Source organism: Ambystoma mexicanum, chromosome 10, assembly GCF_040938575.1.
Source record: "Ambystoma mexicanum isolate Mex_15411 chromosome 10, UKY_AmexF1_1, whole genome shotgun sequence".
Lineage (NCBI taxonomy): Eukaryota > Metazoa > Chordata > Amphibia > Caudata > Ambystomatidae > Ambystoma > Ambystoma mexicanum.
The window spans coordinates 1338172300-1338198127 of NC_090932.1; positions in this window are offsets into that span (position 1 = coordinate 1338172300).

Below are 25828 nucleotides of genomic sequence, written 5' to 3' on the forward strand. Positions count from 1 at the left end.
GCTGAATCAGGTCCAATGGTTGTGATTCCATGGCAGTGCAACATTGTGCTTTCGGAGAGAAGGAAAGAAGCATGTGGGTGATAACATAGCTTGCAAGACTATAATTGATGTCTCCAGGATGGGATCAGGGACAGCCATCCTGATGGATCGATATTGGGCTTGCGGGTCCACAGCCTACATGAAGCTGCCTAAGGATTGGGGAAGACCGTGTTCCTTAGTGCTTATTCATGTTCCAGCATTACTGATTCCTCAGAGTGACCTGAACATTGGAGAATTTCCAAAAGCAGATGCCCATTTGAGAATTAGAAGATCGCTCGAATTTCTCAGTCTGACCAATAGAGAGAATTACATCTCAGCAAAATCAATAGATGCATATGAGGCTTTCCCGTATGAGCATAGGCTGTTCAGAAAAACTGCTTCAATCTTCACGACTATCTTTATGCCTGGCATCCAGACGGGGTGAATGCAAAGTGGTTACAAATCACTCGCTGGGAGCTTCTGCAGACAATCAACACTACCATAAAAGGATTCAATGTATCAAAAAAGAATTGAGGGCCATACTATTAATGACCCTCCAGAACAGATATGTTGCAGATATGATCACAGCAATGGAAGGAGGAGTTTGGGTCAGAGGCCATAACATTGCTGACAAACCTGCATCATAATATGGCAGTCAAGACATAGGATGTTGCAGACCACAGTTGGTTTGCATCTATCTTCTCATGGGTTCCAGAGTGGATGGCAAATGTTGTCAAGCTTCTTGGAGCAATCTTGGTGATTGTGATGTTTGGATTCTGTGTGATTAGGATAATATTTGTGCAGTGCAAGAAGACAGCCAAGAAAGCAGTAGAAATGAAAGTCATGATTGATGTTGAATCAGGATTTGGACCCAAGAAAATGACTGATGAAGAAATCAGAGGATACATAAAAGCCAGCATCGTAGCACCCGAAGGAACGAAGCTCCTGTATTCAAAAAATCAGAAGCAGTACATGGGACGATGGGTTTATTGTAACCCAAATGGACAGTGCAGTTACATGGCCTGGAGTGTGGATGAACACGTCAAATCAGCCGGTTCCCTGAAGAGAGTGATGAAGATCTGGACTGCGAAGAAGCACTTCTTCAAGAGAAGGTACCAAGATGTGCAGCCTAATGAAGGTGTGGTTGATGACTCGACCAGAGGGGGGATTGTAGAGGAGCAACCGAATGCCTCTGCAGGAAGTCCCATCCCCCTACTGCCTGTTTGTTGGAAGCCAGAAACTGCACCATGCTTGACACCAGTAGTTGTGACCATACCGCAATGAGTGTTCGAGAAAAGGTATCCGTTAAGAAAACCATACCAAATGTATGCCCGAAGAGATGACAATCTCTTAGAAGAGGTCCCCCGAAGGAATATGAAAACAAGAGAAAGAGAAGATGGTGCCAGTAGCAGTAGTAACACAGCAAGGATACATGCAAGCACCATAAAATCAGCAGTGGGGAATGGTGGAGATGCAACAACAAACAGCATTTACAAACAGGCAAAAACAACATCCAGGGTTTTTATATGCGGGCAGAGTAAACAATTACATGGGACAGTACCAGTGTAGAAAAGCAGCCAAATGCCTCATCAGGAGGTCCCACCCCCCTACTGCCTGTAGGTTGGAAGCCTGAAACTGCACCATGCTTGATACTAGTAGTTGTGACCACACCACGATGAGTGTTCGAGAAAAACCATACCAGATGTAAGAGATTGATAGAGGTCCCCGAAGGAATGTGAAAACAAGAGAAAGCGAAGCTGGTGATGTCACAAGAAGTGAGAGTGATGCACTAAGGAGATAAGAAGAAGAGTTATGGCCCTTACAGAAACTGATGACGAAATAAGGAATCAAGTGAACGTTCCTATGCAGAAAAGAATATTGCATGTGTGTGTGTGACGCACTGTAGAAAATGCAAACCACTCAATGAATGTACAGTTGAAGCAACGCAAGTAGACTAAGTGATCATAGAAGCTGGCTGTATGTAGTGAACAGACTGCAGGCGAAGCCGCCATTATATATGTAGAAACTGGACATCAGTGTCACAATTTTACTAAACACATATCCACGGAGAAAGTGTCACAGAAAAAAAAAATTAGCTGGGAGCATGGAAGAAGCAAGAAGGGCTGTCTGACCAGATTGAAGGCAGCCAGGAACTGGTTATCTATCCTCAAAGAACAGTGAATGTGAGAAGCTGAATTATCCCTAATCAAGGTGCAAGGAAGGAACACCACGAGTGGCAAGTTTATTAATTCAAGATAATTAAATGCTATAAAATGGGCCGAATTGCAGTCTCCTGTCAAATGAGCCGAGGATGGAAATAGGAGTTGGGCATGCAGACCAGAACTGTGATAAGCATGTTCCTGTGCTCCCTTACATTCCCAGAGAAGAGAATCTACTGCAAATCCAATTTCAAAGATAGTCTGCATGGCAGAAAGTATGGATGATGAGAGATGTGGGGCTAATTGGGTGGGGAGGTGAAGTCAAGTTCATCCCCTGGCGCCTGTGTCTGAGCTTACGTGCTGCAGGTGAGCCGAATGTTCCAGACATGGCACGAGCATGCCAACCAATTGTAGAGGGCCATATAACGAAGAGCCTTATAATTTAAGAACCAATAGTATTATGTGTACTTAATAAGTGTTCAGGATGACTTGCACTAGAGGGAGGCTTAAGTTGTCCACCTAACAGTAGATGTCCTATCACAATCCCAGTCCTTATAGAAAGTATACTTAAGATGTTCCCCTTGCGCCAACCACAATACCCCATAGGTTTTTCTTATTTGTAACATAGTATGATGTCACTTATGATGAATTTTTAGTATATAAAGGAGTTTATGTAAAATGAACTGAGAGCTCGAGCGAACGTCCACTGATGTCCGTTGTAACTAAATGTTTCAGACAATTGATATTAAAATAGTTGAATGGGACTTTGCCAACTTCCTGAGTCGGTCTGATTATTTGTTGTAAGAGGTACTGCATCCCATCCTTTGCATGACATGTTACTGATTAAGGACCTTATGTTCACCAGACCGGAAGAGGGTATTATACAAGAGGAAGGGGAGTAGGGTACAGGGGTATGGGTCCACGGTTTGGAGGACAGTGTTTTGCATGCAGCAACGATGGTCACTTTCCCTAAGCATGCCCACTCATAGCACCATCAGGGACTGCAGCAACAGCAGATGCAGACACCTGAACAGATGCAAGTGATACCACAGCAGCAACTTTAATTGCTGCCCACAAAGACACAGGGTATACCAGGCCAAGGACAAGTACAATTTCAAGGTGGGGAAATGTCAGGAACACAAGGTACAGTGAGCATACTTCAGGCACCAGCACAGGCGCAAGTACAGAAAAAGTAACTATACTGGGACAGAATACTGTGCCCCAATACACAGGAGTGACAGTGGTAGGCGGCATTCCATTCACGTCTTCCGCAAACACATTTCCCCAATAGGGGTTCCCACAGGAAGTGCGAGTTGATCCTGTCCTAGCAGTAACTAAAGTCCCAGAGGAGGACCTTGAGGTAGCAGTTCAAATAGGACAGAGGGGATTTTTCTTTCTCATAGATACTGGGGCAACCAAAACATGTATAAAAGAAGAGGGATTGCCATTATCCAACAAAACTTTTGACACACCAGGCTTTTTGGGAAGATTTTGAAGGTTCCTCTGACTGGATATTTACCCTTAAAAATAGGCACACAGCATGTTGCAGCACCAATATTTTATTCAAAACACACACCTATCAACATTCTAGGAATAGACCTGCTCAGCAAACTGAATGCCACAATTTCATTTTCGGAGAAGTCGATGGTGTGTACCACACCTCAGATTTACCCAGCCAGAGTGGCAGTATTGATACAGGCATACCTTGCCCACAGCATAATGAGAAGGATACCAACACAGATACACAGAGGTGTTTCTGTATGGGGTGCAGGTGCTGCTGTGATGGATACCAGGAATTGAAGGAAAGGTGTTTCGATACCCCAGTGAATTTCTGTTCAGAGCACGGTTCCCCTCCACTGTTACTTCAGGCACACACACATTGCTTTACCTAGAGGAAGTAGTGGTAAGAATATACATGATCATATTGGTTGCTAGCGATGATGACAATATGGAGTGGCTATGAATATTATGTTTTTATCCCACCCTGACTGTCAGGAATCAGGGGCCTTGTGGGCGGTCACCGCTCCAGTTGTGGGGTGCCAGATGGACAAAAGTCCTATTGGGCCTATCAGGCATAAGGTAGCCACAGTACTGAAGTAGCAACCTGCACTGAGGCACAGATACCCAAACAGGTTGTTGCCTTGTCCCCAATGCAGGCAGAATCATCAGAACGTTGTGGGGACTACAAATCCCATGCTGTGGACTACAAAGCGGTGGCCATCTTGGGCATGTACTGCTGAAGAGGCATGCAGAGGCTCAACTTGGGGATTGCCCTTGAGTTTTCCACCCAATAAGACGTGCAGAGCCGAGCTCTGGCAAAAGAAACACATGAGAGGGGCCCCGACCGACCAGATCCGACCACCGGCCCCTCACCATCCTAAAGATAAAAATGGGGGTACCATTGGCACAGGGCAGAGCAGTGGGCACCAGAGTGGGGATAACATGCACGGGACAAGCCCCCACCGGAATATTCTGGCCCCTGCCCTGGTTGCAGATAAGTTGCATGCTGCAGCGCTTCCTGCCATATTACTCTCCAGAGCAGAGACACATGCAGGGGCCAAGTCCCCACTGGGTCTGTACGTCCCCTACTCTGAGTGCAGATAAGTCTCTGTTTGATACCCATGACCCGGAACTCCTGCATGCTATTATGCCCTGACTAACCTACGACCAGTCAACCCTGAACCCAGCGCAGGCATAGTTTGTAGCGTTGTACACTGTCATAGCCCAGTACTAGCTCTTCTAAGCCGCAGTGCATGAGCGGCTCATTTACCCCAACTGCAGTGTTTGCCACGCAATTGTCTGCGTGTTAACGGCGCGTGTACAGCCACTCACACAGCTTTCTTTTGCAGCCACCATGAACTCAGAAGCCTCAGGCCGCATCGCGGAGAGATCCAGGACACTCCACAAAGCTAAGCAATTCTTTACATGATACTATCTTGTTAATGCATCGTATTTATACGGCCACAGTGGTTATCGGACTTGTGTAATCCCACAGTGGTTATGGGAATTGTGTAGCACCTGCAAAGCAACAGGCAACAGGTCACAGAATGTATGCATGTGTGTGAGTGGGGTAGCAAACACAGTGTGGTGTACGAAAAGAGGCAGGAGGCTCACCAGAATCACACAGCAACCGAGGAGCAGTACCTATCCTAATTCCCCCATACCCATCCATAACCTCTCCATAACCCTTTTTCCGGTTTCCCCGACTTCCCCTACCTATCCAACCAACGAGACAATAACCCGAATTCCCTACTGGGGTTGCTGAGGGTGTGTGCTTCAACACCCACAGACCCCAAAACTGAAGTGGGGGTTGGGTTGTTTGTGCTATCCCTGTGCTGGGCAACGTGGACCTTGTCACTGACGACAGGGGTATAGGACTCCGAGTTTTTCACTACAAAAGACAAGGAAAAGGGAGCGGTAGTGTTCGAACTGAGCATACCATGTCCAATACGTATAAAAGAAAGAGCAGTGTCTCAGATGATGCAATTGGCAAAGAAAGAAATCAAGATCTGGAGAAAGTTCCAAAGGTCCTATGGTCAAAAGGACCACATGATGTGGGCATACTGAAAGGGGCTGGGGAAATACACATTCAACTAAAAGGAGGAGCTTTGTTACCACGAGTAAAGCAATACCCCCAAGAAACAGACACTGATATATATGAGTAACCACAAAAAGGAGTTATAGGGCGGTTCCCTCCTGTTTATGCCAATCGTTTATAACACTCAAAACAACAGAAGGTAAAGTTATTGTAAGTTATTCCTGTAGCTAGATCCCTAGCCAACAAATAAATCTCCCTATCTGTGAATGATCTCAAACCAATAAGAGGGGTCCCTAGTTAGTGCTGCTGGGCCGACTACAAATGGTGTTGAGATCTTCTCCCTGGTCTCTCTAAAACACTTTCCTGGTGTCTAGTATGTGCACACAGGTTGGGGGTCGATTCCTAAATTTTAATGTGTCGCCCCCAATTTGTGTGTCTTATCGTTAAAAAACACAGCAAGTGCTGATCCCAGAGTATCTGGTTGAGAAGCCAGATAACAATGGCGAAAAATTAAAAAATATTTTTTTGTGTTCAAAAATTGTGTGGAAAGTGAAGATATTAATTCTTCATAACTCCCAAGGGTTCAGATTGAACCATAAATAATATGGATAACGAATTAAGTTTCCTTGCAACAATCCCTTTGTTTTTCTTTTGAAAAGGGAGTGTGGGTCTGGGTTATCTTCCAGGCCTTTTCTATGGTCAACCGGTTTCAGCGGGATTCTTGAGTTGCCGCTTTCTTCAGGACGAATACTTCAAGTTGAGGTATCCTCAACAGTGTCTTCAACACTGTTTAGATGATAGAGGGTGTCCAGGGTTTGGTAGGGTAATTACTTCCTAGTCCTGTATGGACAACAAAAACAAGAAAAAATGGGGACTATGATCAGTCTCTTGTACCAACAGTTTCTACTTTAAAAAGATTTTTCTCGAAAAGGAGATTTCTAAGGTACTTCTATCAGTACCACCTCTATAGTGGAATCATACCTCTGTGTTGTAATTCCAGGGTAGCTGTTTGGTTTTTCAGCGGTATCCACTTTGCAGCCAAAATACTCGCAGGGTAGGTCTTATTTCGTCCTTACTTCTGGATATTGTCCCTCTGGGTACCGAGTTGTTCCTTCCCGAATAGAGTCGTATCCAATACTAAGTTTCCCTGTGTCTGTTGTGCTTTTGTAGCAGTGTGCGTGGTCACGTGACCGTAATGCCAGATCACGTGATCATGCACACGCAATCGCGTCTAAAGCGCGAGATCAGGCAAACATGCCCGATGTGGAACCGTGACTCTTAAAGGGGACTCCGTCAAAAGCAGATTGTACGGAGTAAGGGCTTGAATGCAAGGTGGAAATTGCAAAAATCTGTGCCCTAAAATGGGTCTTAGTTAGCTAAGCTCTGTTCATCCAAGGGTCGCCAGAGCCTGCCAGCAGATCTCATCATTAAGGCCAATCACGTGACTGCGTGTTCTGTATATCCACTGTTGTTCCCTCTTTAATAGGAGTGCTGTGATGTTTCCACCTCTTGCTGGTGCTTTCACTTTTTCTATTACGGTCCACATAATATCATCTGCAGTGTGATGGTTCTCGATAAAATGTTCTACTAGAGGAGCCGTCCTTTTGCATGTCCTAATGTTGGAACGGTGCTCTCCTATCCGTAGTTTTATTGTTCGAGTCGTCATCCCAATATATTTTTTGTTGCAGGGGCATTGTATGAGGTACACAACATTGGTGGAATTGCAGTTGGTCAGAGTTCTTTGTTCCCAGGGATATTTCCAGCCTATATCTATTACTGTAGTACGTTTTGTATATTTGCAAATGGTGCAGTTTCCACAAGGTGTATGACCCTGAGCTTTAGGTGTATCCCATAGTGTGTTCGTGTCCATAGCGGGCAGTGATTCTTTGTAAGTGTGCACTAAAGAATCTCTTAAGTTTTTTCTCCTCCTTATGGCGAACAGTGGTTCCGGCAGTTGTTTCTCATTCACATTGAGTATGTGCCATGCTTGTCGAATTTCCTTCTTAAGGCAGTTAATGATCGGGGAATGGCTGAATACTGCAGTGATGGTCGTATCATCCCTTGGTCTTTTCTCATGTTGGTTAAGAGTAGTTTCTCTTTGTATGTTCCTTGCCCGTTTTCTTGCCTGTTTGACAATCCTGTACGGATAATTCCTCTCTAGTAAGTTGTTCGAGAGCCTGGTTGCTTGAATGTCATATTCGGCTCCAGAGGTACAATTCCTCCTGAATCGGAGGAACTGCCCAAAGGGTAGATTTTCTTTCAAGGACCTTTGGTGGAAACTATTATAGTCCAGCAAGGAATTCCTATCTGTGGATTTTTGAAAGACCGTTGTTTCTAATGTATTACCTCTCCTGGTGATCGACAAATCGAGAAACGTTGCAGTCATTTTACTGGCCTCATGGGTGAACTTGAGAAAGGGATTCAATCCGTTAATCCATTCCATGAAGTTATTCAAAGTTGATTCATCCCCACTGAACAGTAGAAAAATATCGTCAATGTATCGTCGCCAGCTGATTATATTGGCGGAAAAAGGATTTGTTTCCGTGTAGATATGGGTTTCTTCAAAGTTGGCCACATACAGGTTGGCCAAAGTTGGTGCGAATGTTGCACCCATGGCAGTTCCTGCAATCTGTTCATAGAAGGTGTCTCCAATAATGAAATAATTTTTTGTTAGCGCTATTTCCGCCAGTTGCATGATTAGCGTAACAGGCATATCCAGAGATTTTGCTCGTAGTATGCTTTCGATGACCCTTAGTGTTTCTTCTTGTGGGATTTTCGAATATAATGACTCTATGTCCATGGTTATAATGTAGATCTCATCGTTATTTAGGACCAACTCGCTTAAATACACTAGAATGGCAGTGGTATCTTTCACATAAGACCGCATTTTGCTGACCTCTTCTTTTAGAAAAAAGTCAGCAAATTGTGAGAGGGGTTCCAAGATTGAGCCAATCCCTGACACAATAGGGCGACCAGGAGTTGGAAGGACGCCTTTATGTATTTTAGGTAATGCGTAAAAGGCCGGGCATCTCGGAAATTTAGGCGCTAGGAAAGCTGCTTCCTTGCTGCTTATGTATCCCTCTGCTTCGGCCTCTTCAATGATCGGATTAATGAGGCTCCTGAGTCTGGTGGTCGGATCACTGCCAAGTCTTTTATATGTAGTCCGGTCATTTATTAATGTGTTCACCATCCTGTCATAATCAGTTCTGTCCATGATAACAATCGCACCCCCCTTATCAGCCGGTTTGATGATAATGTCTTCGTTCTTCTTCAATTCTTTTAGGGCTATATCTTCCTGTCTGGTCATGTTATGGTAAGTACCCAAGTTGTCTTCTGTTTCTATTTTTTCAAGTTTCTTGAGAATAAGTTTCTCGAAGGTCTGGGACTCTACACTTATGCTGTGTGGAGGTGGATAGTATGTAGATTTGTTATGTAGTCCAGTCACATCTCGGGGTCCATTGTTTTTATCCTCCGCAAAAAACTGTTTGAGTCTGATCTTCCTCATCAGTTGTGTAATTTCTATTCTGGTCTGGAACGGATCATGAGGAGAAGTAGGGACGAATGAGAGCCCCTTCTGTAATACATCTAGTTGAATTCGTGTGGGAATGAAAGTGGAGAGATTGACTACCAGGGATTGGTTAGTAGGTATTAAGGGTTGTACTGTGGGGTGCTGTTCTGCTGGTACCATCCTTTCCCTCTGTTCCTGGTGACCCTGGGTGATTGATTCGGCCACCATCCTCTGGCTCTGCCTCGTCCTCTCGGGGCCTGAAAACCCCGGGTGCTGCCACCTCTATTTTGTTGGTTACCAAAGGTGACATTGCCTCCTGTTTTGCTGGCATCTTCGTCTGAGCTTCCACTTGAAAAATTCCAGTTACCCGGTCTTGGTCTATTCCTCTGTTGCCTACCTCTCGTAGGCCCCATATTTGGGACATTAGTATTTTTTTCTTGCTCTTCATAATATACATCTGTCGTGTATGGATATTTCTTCTCATGCGAAAAGGCTGCAATATCTTTCTTGAGTTTAATAACCTTTTTGTTGAGATTGAGGTCCTTGAACTCCTTAATTGTGGCGTCCAGAGTTGCCATGCTTTTTAAATAGTCACCTACAATCATTTTAGTTGTTATTGCATCTTGCTTGGTGATGATTTCATTCATCAATCTTACAGACACCGTTTTGGCTGTATTGATTATTAATATAATCCAGTCTCTGGTGCATTTATTAGAGATGAAACTCCAGTCTTTCCTGAATTGAAGTTCTTCAAGGAAAATTCTGGGTTCTATCCTAATAATGAGGCCGTTGGGCGCTATATGTGCCCGAAGATATTCCGTCATTATGGCCCCATGCAGCTCTGTTCTAATCAGCTTTTTCCGTAGTGCTTCCAATTCGTTCCAGTCATCTCCTTTGGAGGCTATTGCGGCCTGTTGTTCTACACCTAATATTGAGGGGTTCGCTAGGATCCCTTCGATTAGTTCCTCCGCGAAAGCCAAATATGTTGCTTCTGCCATTTTGTCAATGTCTTGTCGGATTTTTTTAAAAATTAGTACTTGAAACTGTATGCCGCTTTCCTAGCGCCTAAATTTCCGAGATGCCCGGCCTTTTACGCATTACCTAAAATACATAAAGGCGTCCTTCCAACTCCTGGTCGCCCTATTGTGTCAGGGATTGGCTCAATCTTGGAACCCCTCTCACAATTTGCTGACTTTTTTCTAAAAGAAGAGGTCAGCAAAATGCGGTCTTATGTGAAAGATACCACTGCCATTCTAGTGTATTTAAGCGAGTTGGTCCTAAATAACGATGAGATCTACATTATAACCATGGACATAGAGTCATTATATTCGAAAATCCCACAAGAAGAAACACTAAGGGTCATCGAAAGCATACTACGAGCAAAATCTCTGGATATGCCTGTTACGCTAATCATGCAACTGGCGGAAATAGCGCTAACAAAAAATTATTTCATTATTGGAGACACCTTCTATGAACAGATTGCAGGAACTGCCATGGGTGCAACATTCGCACCAACTTTGGCCAACCTGTATGTGGCCAACTTTGAAGAAACCCATATCTACACGGAAACAAATCCTTTTTCCGCCAATATAATCAGCTGGCGACGATACATTGACGATATTTTTCTACTGTTCAGTGGGGATGAATCAACTTTGAATAACTTCATGGAATGGATTAACGGATTGAATCCCTTTCTCAAGTTCACCCATGAGGCCAGTAAAACGACTGCAACGTTTCTCGATTTGTCGATCACCAGGAGAGGTAATACATTAGAAACAACGGTCTTTCAAAAATCCACAGATAGGAATTCCTTGCTGGACTATAATAGTTTCCACCAAAGGTCCTTGAAAGAAAATCTACCCTTTGGGCAGTTCCTCCGATTCAGGAGGAATTGTACCTCTGGAGCCGAATATGACATTCAAGCAACCAGGCTCTCGAACAACTTACTAGAGAGGAATTATCCGTACAGGATTGTCAAACAGGCAAGAAAACGGGCAAGGAACATACAAAGAGAAACTACTCTTAACCAACATGAGAAAAGACCAAGGGATGATACGACCATCACTGCAGTATTCAGCCATTCCCCGATCATTAACCGCCTTAAGAAGGAAATTCGACAAGCATGGCACATACTCAATGTGAATGAGAAACAACTGCCGGAACCACTGTTCGCCATAAGGAGGAGAAAAAACTTAAGAGATTCTTTAGTGCACACTTACAAAGAATCACTGCCCGCTATGGACACGAACACACTATGGGATACACCTAAAGCTCAGGGTCATACACCTTGTGGAAACTGCACCATTTGCAAATATACAAAACGTACTACAGTAATAGATATAGGCTGGAAATATCCCTGGGAACAAAGAACTCTGACCAACTGCAATTCCACCAATGTTGTGTACCTCATACAATGCCCCTGCAACAAAAAATATATTGGGATGACGACTCGAACAATAAAACTACGGATAGGAGAGCACCGTTCCAACATTAGGACATGCAAAAGGACGGCTCCTCTAGTAGAACATTTTATCGAGAACCATCACACTGCAGATGATATTATGTGGACCGTAATAGAAAAAGTGAAAGCACCAGCAAGAGGTGGAAACATCACAGCACTCCTATTAAAGAGGGAACAACAGTGGATATACAGAACACGCAGTCACGTGATTGGCCTTAATGATGAGATCTGCTGGCAGGCTCTGGCGACCCTTGGATGAACAGAGCTTAGCTAACTAAGACCCATTTTAGGGCACAGATTTTTGCAATTTCCACCTTGCATTCAAGCCCTTACTCCGTACAATCTGCTTTTGACGGAGTCCCCTTTAAGAGTCACGGTTCCACATCGGGCATGTTTGCCTGATCTCGCGCTTTAGACGCGATTGCGTGTGCATGATCACGTGATCTGGCATTACGGTCACGTGACCACGCACACTGCTACAAAAGCACAACAGACACAGGGAAACTTAGTATTGGATACGACTCGATTCGGGAAGGAACAACTCGGTACCCAGAGGGACAATATCCAGAAGTAAGGACGAAATAAGACCTACCCTGCGAGTATTTTGGCTGCAAAGTGGATACCGCTGAAAAACCAAACAGCTACCCTGGAATTACAACACAGAGGTATGATTCCACTATAGAGGTGGTACTGATAGAAGTACCTTAGAAATCTCCTTTTCGAGAAAAATCTTTTTTAAGTAGAAACTGTTGGTACAAGAGACTGATCATAGTCCCCATTTTTTCTTGTTTTTGTTGTCCATACAGGACTAGGAAGTAATTACCCTACCAAACCCTGGACACCCTCTATCATCTAAACAGTGTTGAAGACACTGTTGAGGATACCTCAACTTGAAGTATTCGTCCTGAAGAAAGCGGCAACTCAAGAATCCCGCTGAAACCGGTTGACCATAGAAAAGGCCTGGAAGATAACCCAGACCCACACTCCCTTTTCAAAAGAAAAACAAAGGGATTGTTGCAAGGAAACTTAATTCGTTATCCATATTATTTATGGTTCAATCTGAACCCTTGGGAGTTATGAAGAATTAATATCTTCACTTTCCACACAATTTTTGAACACACAAAAATCTTTTTTAATTTTTCGCCATTGTTATCTGGCTTCTCAACCAGATACTCTGGGATCAGCACTTGCTGTGTTTTTTAACGATAAGACACACAAATTGGGGGCGACACATTAAAATTTAGGAATCGACCCCCAACCTGTGTGCACATACTAGACACCAGGAAAGTGTTTTAGAGAGACCAGGGAGAAGATCTCAACACCATTTGTAGTCGGCCCAGCAGCACTAACTAGGGACCCCTCTTATTGGTTTGAGATCATTCACAGATAGGGAGATTTATTTGTTGGCTAGGGATCTAGCTACAGGAATAACTTACAATAACTTTACCTTCTGTTGTTTTGAGTGTTATAAACTGATATATATGAGACATTTAGTTTGCAAAGGTAGCGGGCGCCCCTCTCTCGACAGAACAAGGCCTGATAACCTGTTCAGTGGTTATTAACCACTTGAGAGTTCGCAGCCACTGCTTTTACTCACTGTGCCTTTCACAGATGGGAAATATTCATTTGCATATCAGTCTTTGTCCTGCCCAGGGGCAGTCCAGCACTGAAATGCAATGGCAATTCCAACCTGAACGAGAGTACCACCAGCAACCCCATACACGTGTTTCACCCTTGTTGGGGATCATCAGTGAGGTGAAGCTGATGCCTCTCTAAGCACAGTGAGAGGGAGACCACGTCTGGTTGCCCCCAGGAGACCTAGGGTTACCAATCCCAGGTTCCTTGAAATTTAGTTTGCAAAGGTAGCGGTTGCCCCTCTCTCGACAGAACAAGGCCTGATAACCTGTTCAGTGGTTATTAACCACTTGAGAGTTCGCAGCCACTGCTTTTACTCACTGTGCCTTTCACAGATGGGAAATATCCATTTGCATATCAGTCTTTGTCCTGCCCAGGGGCAGTCCAGCACCGAAATGCAATGGCAATTCCAACCTGAACGAGAGTACCACCAGCAACCCCATACACGTGTTTCACCCTTGTTGGGGATCATCAGTGAGGTGAAGCTGATGCCTCTCTAAGCACAGTGAGAGGGAGACCACGTCTGGTTGCCCCCAGGAGACCTAGGGTTACCAATCCCAGGTTCCTTGAAATTTAGTTTGCAAAGGTAGCAGGCGCCCCTCTCTCGACAGAACAATGCCTGATAACCTGTTCAGTGGTTAGTAACCACTTGAGAGTTCGCAGCCACTGCTTTTACTCACTGTGCCTTTCACAGATGGGAAATATCCATTTGCATATCAGTCTTTGTCCTGCCCAGGGGCAGTCCAGCACCGAAATGCAATGGCAATTCCAACCTGAACGAGAGTACCACCAGCAACCCCATACACGTGTTTCACCCTTGTTGGGGATCATCAGTGAGGTGAAGCTGATGCCTCTCTAAGCACAGTGAGAGGGAGACCACGTCTGGTTGCCCCCAGGAGACCTAGTGTTACCAATCCCAGGTTCCTTGAAATTTAGTTTGCAAAGGTAGCGGGCGCCCCTCTCTCGACAGAACAAGGCCTGATAACATGTTCAGTGGTTATTAACCACTTGAGAGTTTGCAGCCACTGCTTTTACTCACTGTGCCTTACACAGATGGGAAATACCCATTTGCATATCAGTCTTTGTCCTGCCCAGGGGCAGTCCAGCACCGAAATGCAATGGCAATTCCAACCTGAACGAGAGTACCACCAGCAACCCCATACACATGTTTCACCCTTGTTGGGGATCAACAGTGAGGTGAAGCTGATGCCTCTCTAAGCACAGTGAGAGGGAGACCACGTCTGGTTGCCCCCAGGAGACCTAGGGTTACCAAACCCAGGTTCCTTGAAATTTAGTTTGCAAAGGTAGCGGGCGCCCCTCTCTCGACAGAACAAGGCCTGATAACATGTTCAATGGTTATTAACCACTTGAGAGTTCGCAGCCACTGCTTTTACTTACTGTGCCTTTATGGCAGCAGAGTATAATAATCCACGTCACCTTGCAATACTGCTATCTATCTGATCAAAACATCAAAGGGAGGGGTGTGGCATTTCATACAGAATTCATGCCCTCTTAACAATATTATTGAGGCAGAATACCCATTAGTTCCAAACAATGCAACAAGTATTTGCAGCATTCCAACAGAGACACACTATTTCACAGTGGGAGATTTGAGGAATGCTTTGGTTCCCATTGTCCCACACCCACTCCAGTTATCTCAACGCATTTACATATCTTGGGACCAGATTCAAACATACAAGAATACCTCAAGGGTACTGTGAGGGACCCAGCATATTTAGAAGGGTTATTCAAATGGATTTGAGCAATTTACAAGTTGATAGTACAGTGATAGAATATGTGGATGACCTTTTAGTGTGTCGCACCGCAGAAGAAGAATGCAGGAAAGATTCAATAAAACTACTGACATTGCTAGCTGACAAAGGGTACAAAGTGGACAAAGACAAATTGCAGTATTGCCAAAAAGAAGTTGTTTACTTGGATCAAATTGTGTCAGCAGATGTGAGAAAATAGCACCTGAAAGAGTTGAAGCAATACATAAAACTCCCAGCCAAAGACAGTGAAAGAGATGCAACAGTTTCTAGGACTGTGCAATTATTGCAGGGCATGGGTTTTTTGATTACTCCACTTACACCGGGCCATTACTGTAATCACCTTAAACAGGCTCAGAAAAACAAAAATAACATAAAATGGTCAGCCGAAATGGGTGAAAATGTGTATGAACTCAAACACGAGTTTGCACATGCTCCAGTATTGACTATGCCCAATTACAAAGAGAGGTTTCACTCATTTTGTCACTCGTTTTCCCATTCAGATGGGTAAGATAATGGTAAGATAATGACCGCCGCACTGAAACAAAAGAAGGGGCAGACACACACACCACTGGGCTATTAGAGTGAATCTTTAGACCCAGTAATGCAGGGACACTTCCCATGTAAGCAAGGACTTGCTGCTGCTGCTGCAATAGCAATTTAGAAAGCGCCCACAATTACTATGGGGTGCCCTGTAATTTTGTACGATGAACATGTACTGTTTGCAATATTAGAAAGGACCAAATCAACCTTGCCAACTCAGAGATCCTCAGGGTACCAAATAATACTTACAAACCCTGCAATAGTGGTGGTGAGGTGCACAACAATAAAACCAGCAGCATTCACTGAAAAAGAAATCGAGGAGGGAGATTATGTATGATTGCATAGACAGGAATATAGGTAACCCCTTGGTAAAAGAGGAAGTGCTTGAAGGGGGGGACATGGTTTTCAAGACATGACCAAGGTACGGGGCAAAGGCATTCTGGTTCCAAAGTGGTGGGACGCAAATATTGAATACACAAAGGAGAAGAATTGATAGTGTATTCACAGACATGATTACCAGCTCACTACTCTGCACAAGCAGCCTAATTAGTGGCACTAATTGAGGCACTAAACATGTCAGAGGGTCAGGCATTTAACATCTTTTTTGACTCTGCGTACGTAACATCCAATGAGCATTCAGGGCCGGCAAGGTGGGAAAGGAGAGGGTACAAAAGAAATGAGGGAACACCAGTACAGCATGTAGTATTAGTGAGTAAGCTATTCAAAGTGTTACCACTTCCCGAAGAATTGGCTTGAATAAAGTGCAAGGCCCACAAAGGAGAGCAAGATTTTATTTAATTAGGTAACAAACAGACAAAGCAGCAAAAGAAGCAGCAAATCTGTCAGAAGGGACACATGTGCTATTCCCTGGCAAAACATACCCCTATGGCATTGATACATACCAGCAAGGAAAAGATGCATTGCCAGAACATTTCAGCGCAACCCCAATAGTACAAATAATAGAATTGCAGGAGAAGCACCAGATGATGAAAAATAGTTGTGGAAGAGGAGAGGGTGTCCTTTGTCCCCAACAGGTTTAATTTGGTGGCATGATAGCACAGGAAAGGTGGTAATGTTGAAAAAGTTTTTGAAAGTGGGACTAGAACATTTCCACTACCCTGTGCATGTATCGAAAGAGCAAGTGGTTGTGGGGATAAGCAAAGACAAGTTTGTGCCAAATGTATACACACATGTTTCTGAATTTGTAAATAACTGCATGATATACCAGAAATTCCTGCATGGTCACACTAAGAGTTGTGCAGAGAATGTTGCCGCGACCAGGGGGGCCCTTCCAGATCTTGCATAAAGAATATGTTCATATGCAAAAGAGACGTACCTGTTCCAGATACATGCTTGTAGTTGCATGGCCCTTTTCACATTGGCTTGAGGCTGGTCCCTGTGCCCATAATGGCACCTACTCAGCGGCAATATTCTTGGTGAGGAAGGTGTTACAAAGGTGGGGGAGGTTAGGAAAGATTTCATCCATGTGTCATTTTCCCTCCATTTGTGGACCCCCCAAAATGTTTGTTTTTGTGTGGCTATCCTACCCTGATCTTTGCCAGTGGAGCCAGCCTTCAGCTGCGCTCCCCTGGGCTTTTGCTCACCTCTTATGGGGAAAATGACACATCATTTAGACTGTCAGTACTGGGAAACTATGTTTCCCTTAGTCTTCGACTATGTTGCCCTTTCTTGGTAACTTTTTAACAGTGCACAGTGTCCCTTCCAGTACCGTGCGCTGGGGTCCTTTTTGTTTTATGGCCTTAGACTCACTCAAAGGATTTTTTGGTGAATGTACAAGTGTGCCTGGGACAAACTGGTGGCAGCAGTTACTTTTTATAAGTGTTTTACTTCTTTGTACAGGATCAAATTGCAAAGTCCGAAAATGGCCGATCCACAAAGTCTTTTGTTCTGTCCTATGGCCATTTTGTCCCTTGCCTTTATCCAAGTTGAGTAAACCAGGGATTCCTTATTTGGGCAAGCAGCCTCCTGCAAAAAACGATCTCTTTCGCGGGCTTCTGCATGTCACGTGTGTGTGCACAGGAAGCATGTTGGGACTGTCTGGTCCCAATCCACACTACTGGTGCCAGGATGTCTGGAATGGCTGAATGACTGAGACCACCTGGGATGCCTGCATGAGAGCAGATCCTCGATTGGAAGTCCTCAATTTTTGCGCAAAGATAATCTTGGATAAGAGAAGGGGCTCTGCATCCACTCCAGGTCGATCACCTGAGTTCTCTCTGAACTACAGAAGGAGCCAAGTATCCTGTATGGAGAAACTGACTTGTGAAACAGCCAGAGAAGCGTTGGGATGGTTTGGCACCCTTCACTCTCTGCTGTCCCGTTGGAGCCCTGTTGTCTTCTTTGATCAAGAAGGCCTGACATGGCGCTTCGCCGCCTTTGAAGTAGTGGGAACAACTACTCTTGGCACCCTCGGGTTACCCACCAAACTAGCCCCTTCAGAAGCGTTCCTGGAACATCCAGTGTACAGTGCAGCTCAGCCCCATGATTTCCCGCAGAACCACTGCTGTCTCAGTTTGAAACCTGAGACTTGGGACATCACTTGCTTGTGGTCCTGTGCACTCTCCCACCAAATCCGGCAGAGCTAGCTCCTCTGGGTCCCAAATTAGAAGAGTGCATAATGCTGCATGCATCTGTGATTCCTGCATCACTACCTGTTGGTGACGGTCACTGTAGGTGCTTTGCTAACCTGCTCTCCTGTGCCCTGAAGCCTGCTGCCCTGGAATGTTCTTGGCATCTCCTTTGGAAACTGGGAAAAGGCAGCTGCCCTATCACAGACAATCATTCTATCCTGCAGCCACTGAGAGCTGGAGTGCTACAAAACTGCAGGACTCAAACCTACTAGCAACTTTGAATAAACTGGCAAAGTTTGGTCTGGGCTGTGCCAAGGGTCAGTGAGTACTTGCATCACTTACCGGTGGCCTCCTTGCACAACAGATCTCTTTTAGGCATGAATAGCCCTAAAAAGGTTGCTTTTGGCTGGGTTAGTCTGCGCTCTCTAGCTATTCCCCACTTTTTAAAACTGCTCTGCTGCCAAGGGCCGACCCTACGCAAATAGTGGGAACCAATTCTTCATTACCTCAAGCCCCTTCCTGACTAGCTACAGCTCTCCCACGAAGATCTGCTTTTTGTTCTGCCTGCGCGATCGTGCAATTGTACGCACACTGTACTGTTGAGCACAAGGCTCCCAACTTCTTAGGGCTGAACTCAAAAGTTAGGGAACGACTCTGAAGAATTGTCTAATGCTCCTAGTGTGTTAACTCATCCTTCTCTTTACAGGTTATGGCTGTTTTATACTCCTTTGTCAAATTAGGAAACATATTGTATATATATTAATTAGTAGAAAACTTGTGTGGTAGCTGTTTTTATATAACTAAAGTTTACTTGTGTCAATTGATCCGGTCGACAATAAATGTATAGATATTTTTCATATACGCTTGTCTAAGGGCCTCATTACACGGAAGGCGGTGAGCCATGGCGCTATTAGCGCCATGGCTCATGCCGGTAAAATACCGGCACCGCCTTGGCGGAAAGGGGATTTACCGCCCCATTCCAAGGTTGGAGGGGCGGTAAATCCCCATTCCGCCATTGCCCTTCCCCATTCCCATTTCTGCCCCATAGGGCTCTATGGGAATGGGGAAGGCGCTAATTACGGCACCGCAATTTTGCGGTGCCGTAATTAGCTCCGAGGTCCCTTAGCGGGTTGGTTTTTAACGCCTGCAAAAAGCAGGCGTTAAAGCACCAACCCGCTAAGGGACCTCGTAGTAAGGCGGTAATGGTTAACGGTCACCGTTACCATTAACGGTGGCCGTTAACCATTACCGCCTTCCGTGTAATGAGGCCCTAAGAGTAATTTGTGGTTTGTTACTGTGCATGCTCATTGTGGCTTCCAATCACTCTCCCCTCCTGAGACTTAGGGCCTGATTCATGGAAGTGTTTTATAATGGCGCAATGTCATGGGAAAATGTTCTGTGAATCAGGCCCTTAGTCTTGACTGTCTGCTAAGCTACCTAGATTGGTCTGGCTTGTCACAAGGTCCCCTTTTTCACTAAACCAAGGGTGGCCTCCTAAACCTCTGCCCACCAGGTCAGGGTTTAGAAATCCATCTTAAGAAATTGGTGTATAGCACTGGGACGAGATCGGAGGTACCCAGTGTTGTGCACTGGTAAAGTACCCAGCCTATACTTACCAAATCTAAAATGATCCAGAGGATCATAGATTGGCAGGAAGTTAGGATTCAGGATGTGCCCTCCTATGATAGTGCAGAAGGTAGTGGGGCAATCCCACTAACATCATGATGATGATGTGTCCCATACTTCGCTGGCCGACTCTGAGGCTGAGGTCACACTGGAATTCAAGACGCAAAAGTTGCTGTTTAGGCAGAAGGAGCTTGAATTTCACATGGCTAAGCTAGAACTGAAGAGGTCAGAGAAGCAGAAGGATAGGGATCACCAATTGGAGCTTGCAAGACTTCAAAGCACCAATGGCTCCTACAGAGGGTCTGATAATGGGACTGGCCCATTCTATCATCCAAGATTTAAGAAAGATCTGCTTAGTAAATATGATGACAAGAATGACATTATGGACTCGTTGACTATATTTGAGTATGCATGTGAGGTACAAGAAGTAGTGGGTGCTGTTAAGATTGCATGGTTGCTCAGTCGACTACCCCATTCTGGCTGCAGTACTATTATGGATATGTCAAAGGCTGACAGAAAAGACTTTACAATATTGAAGCAAACTCTGGTCTTAATGTTTAGGAAGACTCCTGCCCAATAATTGAAAAGATTCAGAGAAGGTAATACTTGGGTTTCTTATGATGCTGATTCCTTTAAAAACTTGATTGATTGGGTGCAAAATTACAAAGTCACAACCGTTGAGGTTATGAGTTATCTAGTCATGCATGAACATATTGTTGCTTCTTGTTCGCCTGGGCTTAAGCAGCACTTGGTTGACTCTAAGGAGATCGATCATAAGATTTTAGACATTGCAGCAGATTTATGGGTGTCACACAGAGTGTCACATAAGGACACGCCTGCTTCTAGTAAGCAGGAGGAGGGAAAAAGAACAAAGATAAGGAGAGTGGGGGATCTGAAAAATCTTCTTCTCAGACGGGCCACAAAAATTTTAAAAAGGGTAAGCACCCTAAAAATAGTCAGAGTAGTGGGAGTAATCCTACCATGCATAGCTCTTGTTACAATAAGCCTCCCTATGTGCACAGACCCATTGGGTCTTGTGTGGCTCGTGGAGCAAGTGACCATGTGAAAGGGGACACCAGAGGTAAGGTCAACACCTTGGGGGAGCACTCTGTGAGTCTGGCCTTCCCCTCATATGAGGAGGAAGACATTATCACAGGGGCATCCTTCTCTTCAGACTCCTTTCCCAATGGGATAGAATCTGAAGTAGTCTTAGTTTCCCTGGGTTCCTGGGAGCCATGATTTTCAGAAGTTTATGCTAGGATACCTGACAACAACAAGCACTGTTTTAAAGACAGTGTGCTGATCAATGGAGTAGATACTCCTGCCCTTAGGGATAGTGGAGCCAGTACAACTGTGGCGGATGCCACGCTGGTCAACCCGAAGTTCTGAGTAATGCCTGTAAATCTAACTATCAATGGTACAGGAGTGAGGGTCCTGTGAGCGTACATAGGCAAGTCCCTGGAAAGGTCCTGCTGGGAAATGACTTCAGAGACCTAGGTCTTGTGGGGATACAGGAAAGAGACCCTGCACAAGGTCACAAACAAGAGCTGCCCTGGCCAATTACTAGGCTGAGTCAATGACAAAGCCAAAGCGGAAACCCAAGGCTAAGGGAGTCAGAAAACCAAAAAGAGGAAGCAGCTGAATATTACAAGGCAGAGGTGCTGCCTGAAATACTCAACCCCCATGACCATCCTGAACTCCAAAGTGTATTGGTTGAAGGAGTTCCTGATAGGGAAGAGTTCAGTAAGGGGCAACGTGAGTGCCCATCTTTAGAAGGCCTAAGGGGACAGTCTGCTCCCAGCTTGAGGGTGAACCTCCTGGGAAGCATAGGCTTTATTGTGAAGGTGGGCTCAGGAGAACCAAGCAAAGGTTATCCATGCATTTCTACTGGCCCAAGATGGGGGTCCAGGTAGAAGGCCATTGGAGGAGTTGTGCCACTTGCCAGATCTCTGGGAAAAGTGGCTCAACAATCAAGGCTCCATTGGTGCCACTCTCTGTTTTGGGAGTTCCCTTTGAGAGGGTAGGCATTGACATTGGTTGTCCCCTTGACCCTCAGACATCCTCTGGCAATAGGTTTATCTTGATGCTGGTCAACCATGCCACCAGATATCCTGAAGCCATCCCATTAAAGACAGTGACTGCCAAGTCAGTTGCTAAAGCTTTACTTGGCATATTTACTAGGGTTGGCATCCCTAAAGAAGTTGTGTCTGTCGGAGGCAGCAACTTTATGTCCAAGTATATACAAGGCATGTTTTCATCAGCTTATCATCGACAAACACATGGCTTAATTGAGAGGTTTAATATAACTCTCAAGAGCATAATTGGGGCTCTGGAAGAAACCAAAAGGAGAAAATGGGATCTCCTGTTGCCATGCTCCCTCTTTGATTACAGAGACGTACCTCAAGAGGGGGCTGACTTCAGCCCCTTTGAGATTCTTTTTGGTCACCCTGTAAGGGCCATACTCGGCCATAGTCAAGGAAGGGTGGGAGCTCCCCCCTCCTCCTGTAACTACCAATGTAGTAGACTATGTGCTGGGGCTAAGGAAGAGAATGGTCCTCCTGATGGCTCAGGCCAGTGACAAGTTGAAAGCTGGTCAGGCATTGGTCAAAAACTGGTGTGACCAGAATGCTTCCCTTGTTCACTTCACGCCAGGCCAAGAGGTCCTGATCATGAACGATATAAGACCTCGAGCCCTACAGAATAAATGGTCAGGCCCTTACTCGGTTTTGGAGCAGCTGGGTGAAGTCAACTATTTGGTGGACTTTAGAAGGCCGGGACAGGCCCCCAAAGAGTTTCACATGTTAGACGGAAATCATACAGTGCCTCCTTTTTATTTTTATTGGCCTAAGCCTAGTTGCTCTATGGGGAAAACCGCGTGGCAAAGTTCCGATTTTGGATCGACTTCACCGCCATTTTAGAGTCATCCGCCATTTTGATTTCTGTTCGTACGATTCAATTTTCTAAAATGGTGGACTGTGTTTTCAACTTGCAACCAAGCCTCCCGACCTTTGAGTTCTGTTAATGTTTAGGCTGTCCGAGAGCCGACTGGTTAGACTAGGTAAAGAGACCTTGAGCTCCTTATGAACTGCCATCTGAGTATTGTCTGCACACATATGACTCATCCCTGTGTAAACGTTGGAACAATGTAAAGTAAATCTCAAGCGTGGACACAGGCCGAACTGCATTTTGAAGGGATATAGACTAAAGCTTACAGCGGGATCCGAGAATATACATCACCATTGAAACTTGATGGAAATGCAAACTCATGTAATCCTTCTGCATATTATTGTATAAACTGTATGTGAACTAGGCACGAACTCTAGACCATGAATTATGAACATGTAGAGGGGCCGGACAATATTTCTGAAAACTGCATAAAAGTATGAACGTTTAGATGTCCAGCACGCTCTCTCCTCTCTTTGACGGGCGGGTACTCATTGCGGGATGTTGAGAGCCAGATAGCTATCTGTATCTATGTTTCTTTGTAAACTGTGCAGAATAAAAGATCTGTGAATCTTTATAGCCCGTGTTTGGTGTATTTCCTTTGTGGTACTCAGCCTCGATATTTCTTTTGCTTTTACAGATGGCGCCTGAATAGGGACCCTCAAGATTGATGCCATCTCGTTGAAGAGTTGACGCGGCTATCGGACCGGGATCGGACGGTGAGAAAGGGGGCCCCTTCTTGGATGAGACGCGACACCTCAACAGTACTGCACGGCCCGATCCCTGAACGGTGAGCACGCGATCCGAGACGGCATCTTGACAAGGGTCCATATATATCAAGGTGGGCAGTTTTGCCGAAATCACCAACCACGAGGGTCCTTTGTTGTCCTTAGTTATCTGTCCTTTGATCAGGTGAGTCATGCCCCGATTCCTAAGTATCCTGATATTTGATTTGGCGTATTGTCCTCGCAAGTACAATTATTGACCAGGTAACACCAGTAATCTGACATGCCTGGGAAATTGTCTGCCTGTTTCAGGGCGTTATTCCGTAGAGACAGACAATCTTTGGAATTTGGCCGTCCGGCACCACAGGAGGGGTTGCCGGCATATACTATATACTGTAAGTACTACATTGGTAGCATAGTATTTAACGATATTTGGCACAGACAAACTAGACATGCTTCCGAACTTCAGTGGCCAAACAATGGTAGCTTTCAGATTTCTCATATAGAAAATTTAGAATCTATATTGTTGAAGAAAAAATGTAGACCTGCAGCATTTGATGTATTGCAAAATTGGAAAAAAGAAGCTATGTAGCAACTTAAAAGTAGAGCAAAACATGCACGCCGACATATGTCGAACGTCGAGAAAGTGTTATTGTACGATAAACAAAAACAGTCAGAGTCAGTTAGAAACATGGATAGGGTTTTTCAACTTGGCATTCAGAAAATATACCCGTCTAAAGATTTTCATGCATCAGATGAAGTGATCAATAAGCTTTTAAATGAACGAAGGCCTGGTGCCACTGCACCACCTCCTTATGTACCTATTCCTGTTGCTTTACCTCTTCCTGCTGTTGTTCCTCCTCCCGTAGTAATTCCTGCACCTCTTATTACTCCCCTGCCACTACCTATTGCTCCACTTCCTATTGTACCTCCTCCACCTGTATCTCCACCTTTGCCTGCTGTCACGGGTCCGGTAGATTTGTCTTTGATACCAGTGATAGCACCATCATTACCTATTGTAAAAGATTTGTCTACTCTTTCTCTTCCAAGTGGTTCTGCTCCGCTTGTAGTTGATAAGGGAGCGGAATCGAAGATTGTAACTCGCAATACAGTTTCTAAAGAAAGAAAGCAAGATCTGAATGCATGGGCTAGACAGTGCATGGAGAAGGGTGAACAATCTGATGTCTTTGCTACAATCTCTAATCTGGATAGTTTTCCTGAGAAAGCTGTTTTTATTGAAGGGATGGGAATCCATTTATCCGTAATGTGGAATAGACTGAATGATGTAGATATCCCACAAGGGTTAAGGGATCTGAATGTTTTAGCATATTCAAGAGATACTGCAGAGAAATTATATGAGGACGTCGAGAGGGTATTTGAGTTTAGAAGGGAGTTAGAAAAGTTACGGAATGATGAAATAGATGGTGATAGTTTGGGCGCTATTTTTGTACAGAAACGGTTCCTTCCTCTTAGCAAATGGATGAGTGAAGAAACGCGAATTTGCACAAGAGATGCACTTGGATGAATTTCAGATATGTCGATATCTCCCGTAGAAGTATATGACACGTATAGTCAATATATGCCAGGAATGCAGAGGAAAGTGATACAGGTAATGGTAGAATACCTACAGGATGAATGTATACAGAGAAAGATTTGTTGTCTTGCAGAATTATTGAATATCTACAAGAGAGCTTTTTCGTCTGACACTCCTTCAGCTGCTTTAGCGCTCGATTTAGCTTTATTGCTTAGTAAGCGTTCGGAGTTGCCTGTTACTCAGTTACCTATGAGGGAGGTTCCTCCGACATTCGTCCCTAAAGTTGACGTTCCGGCTAATGCCCCAACAGGAGTTGCCGCCTATGATATTGATGCACATTATGTATCGCAGTTTGTTCACGTCCTGTTCTCAAGACAGGAAGTGATTACCATCAGAAAATCTATCCCAGATATTAGAAAGAATCCAACAGGGTTTTATAAAGAGATAGAATCTGTCTTGCAGTTGTCAATATTCACTCTGGGTAATATAGATGTGTTATTTCCTGTGCTCCTACCTGCTGATTTGTGGAAACAGATTAGGACTGTAGACAATGCAACAGGGCTGGGTGACACATGGGATAACTTAGTCAGACTGAATAGAGGTAGGCCAGCTGGTGAAAGACCACCGCCGGTAATACTGACGTTGCCTGATAGAATAGTGACAAAATTGAAAGCCTTAATTCCTGAAAGAAGGATAGTTTGGGACAAACTCACTGCTTGTATCCAAGGAAACTCTGAGGGTGTTACTGAATTCTTTAATCGGTTTGAGCACGTATTTT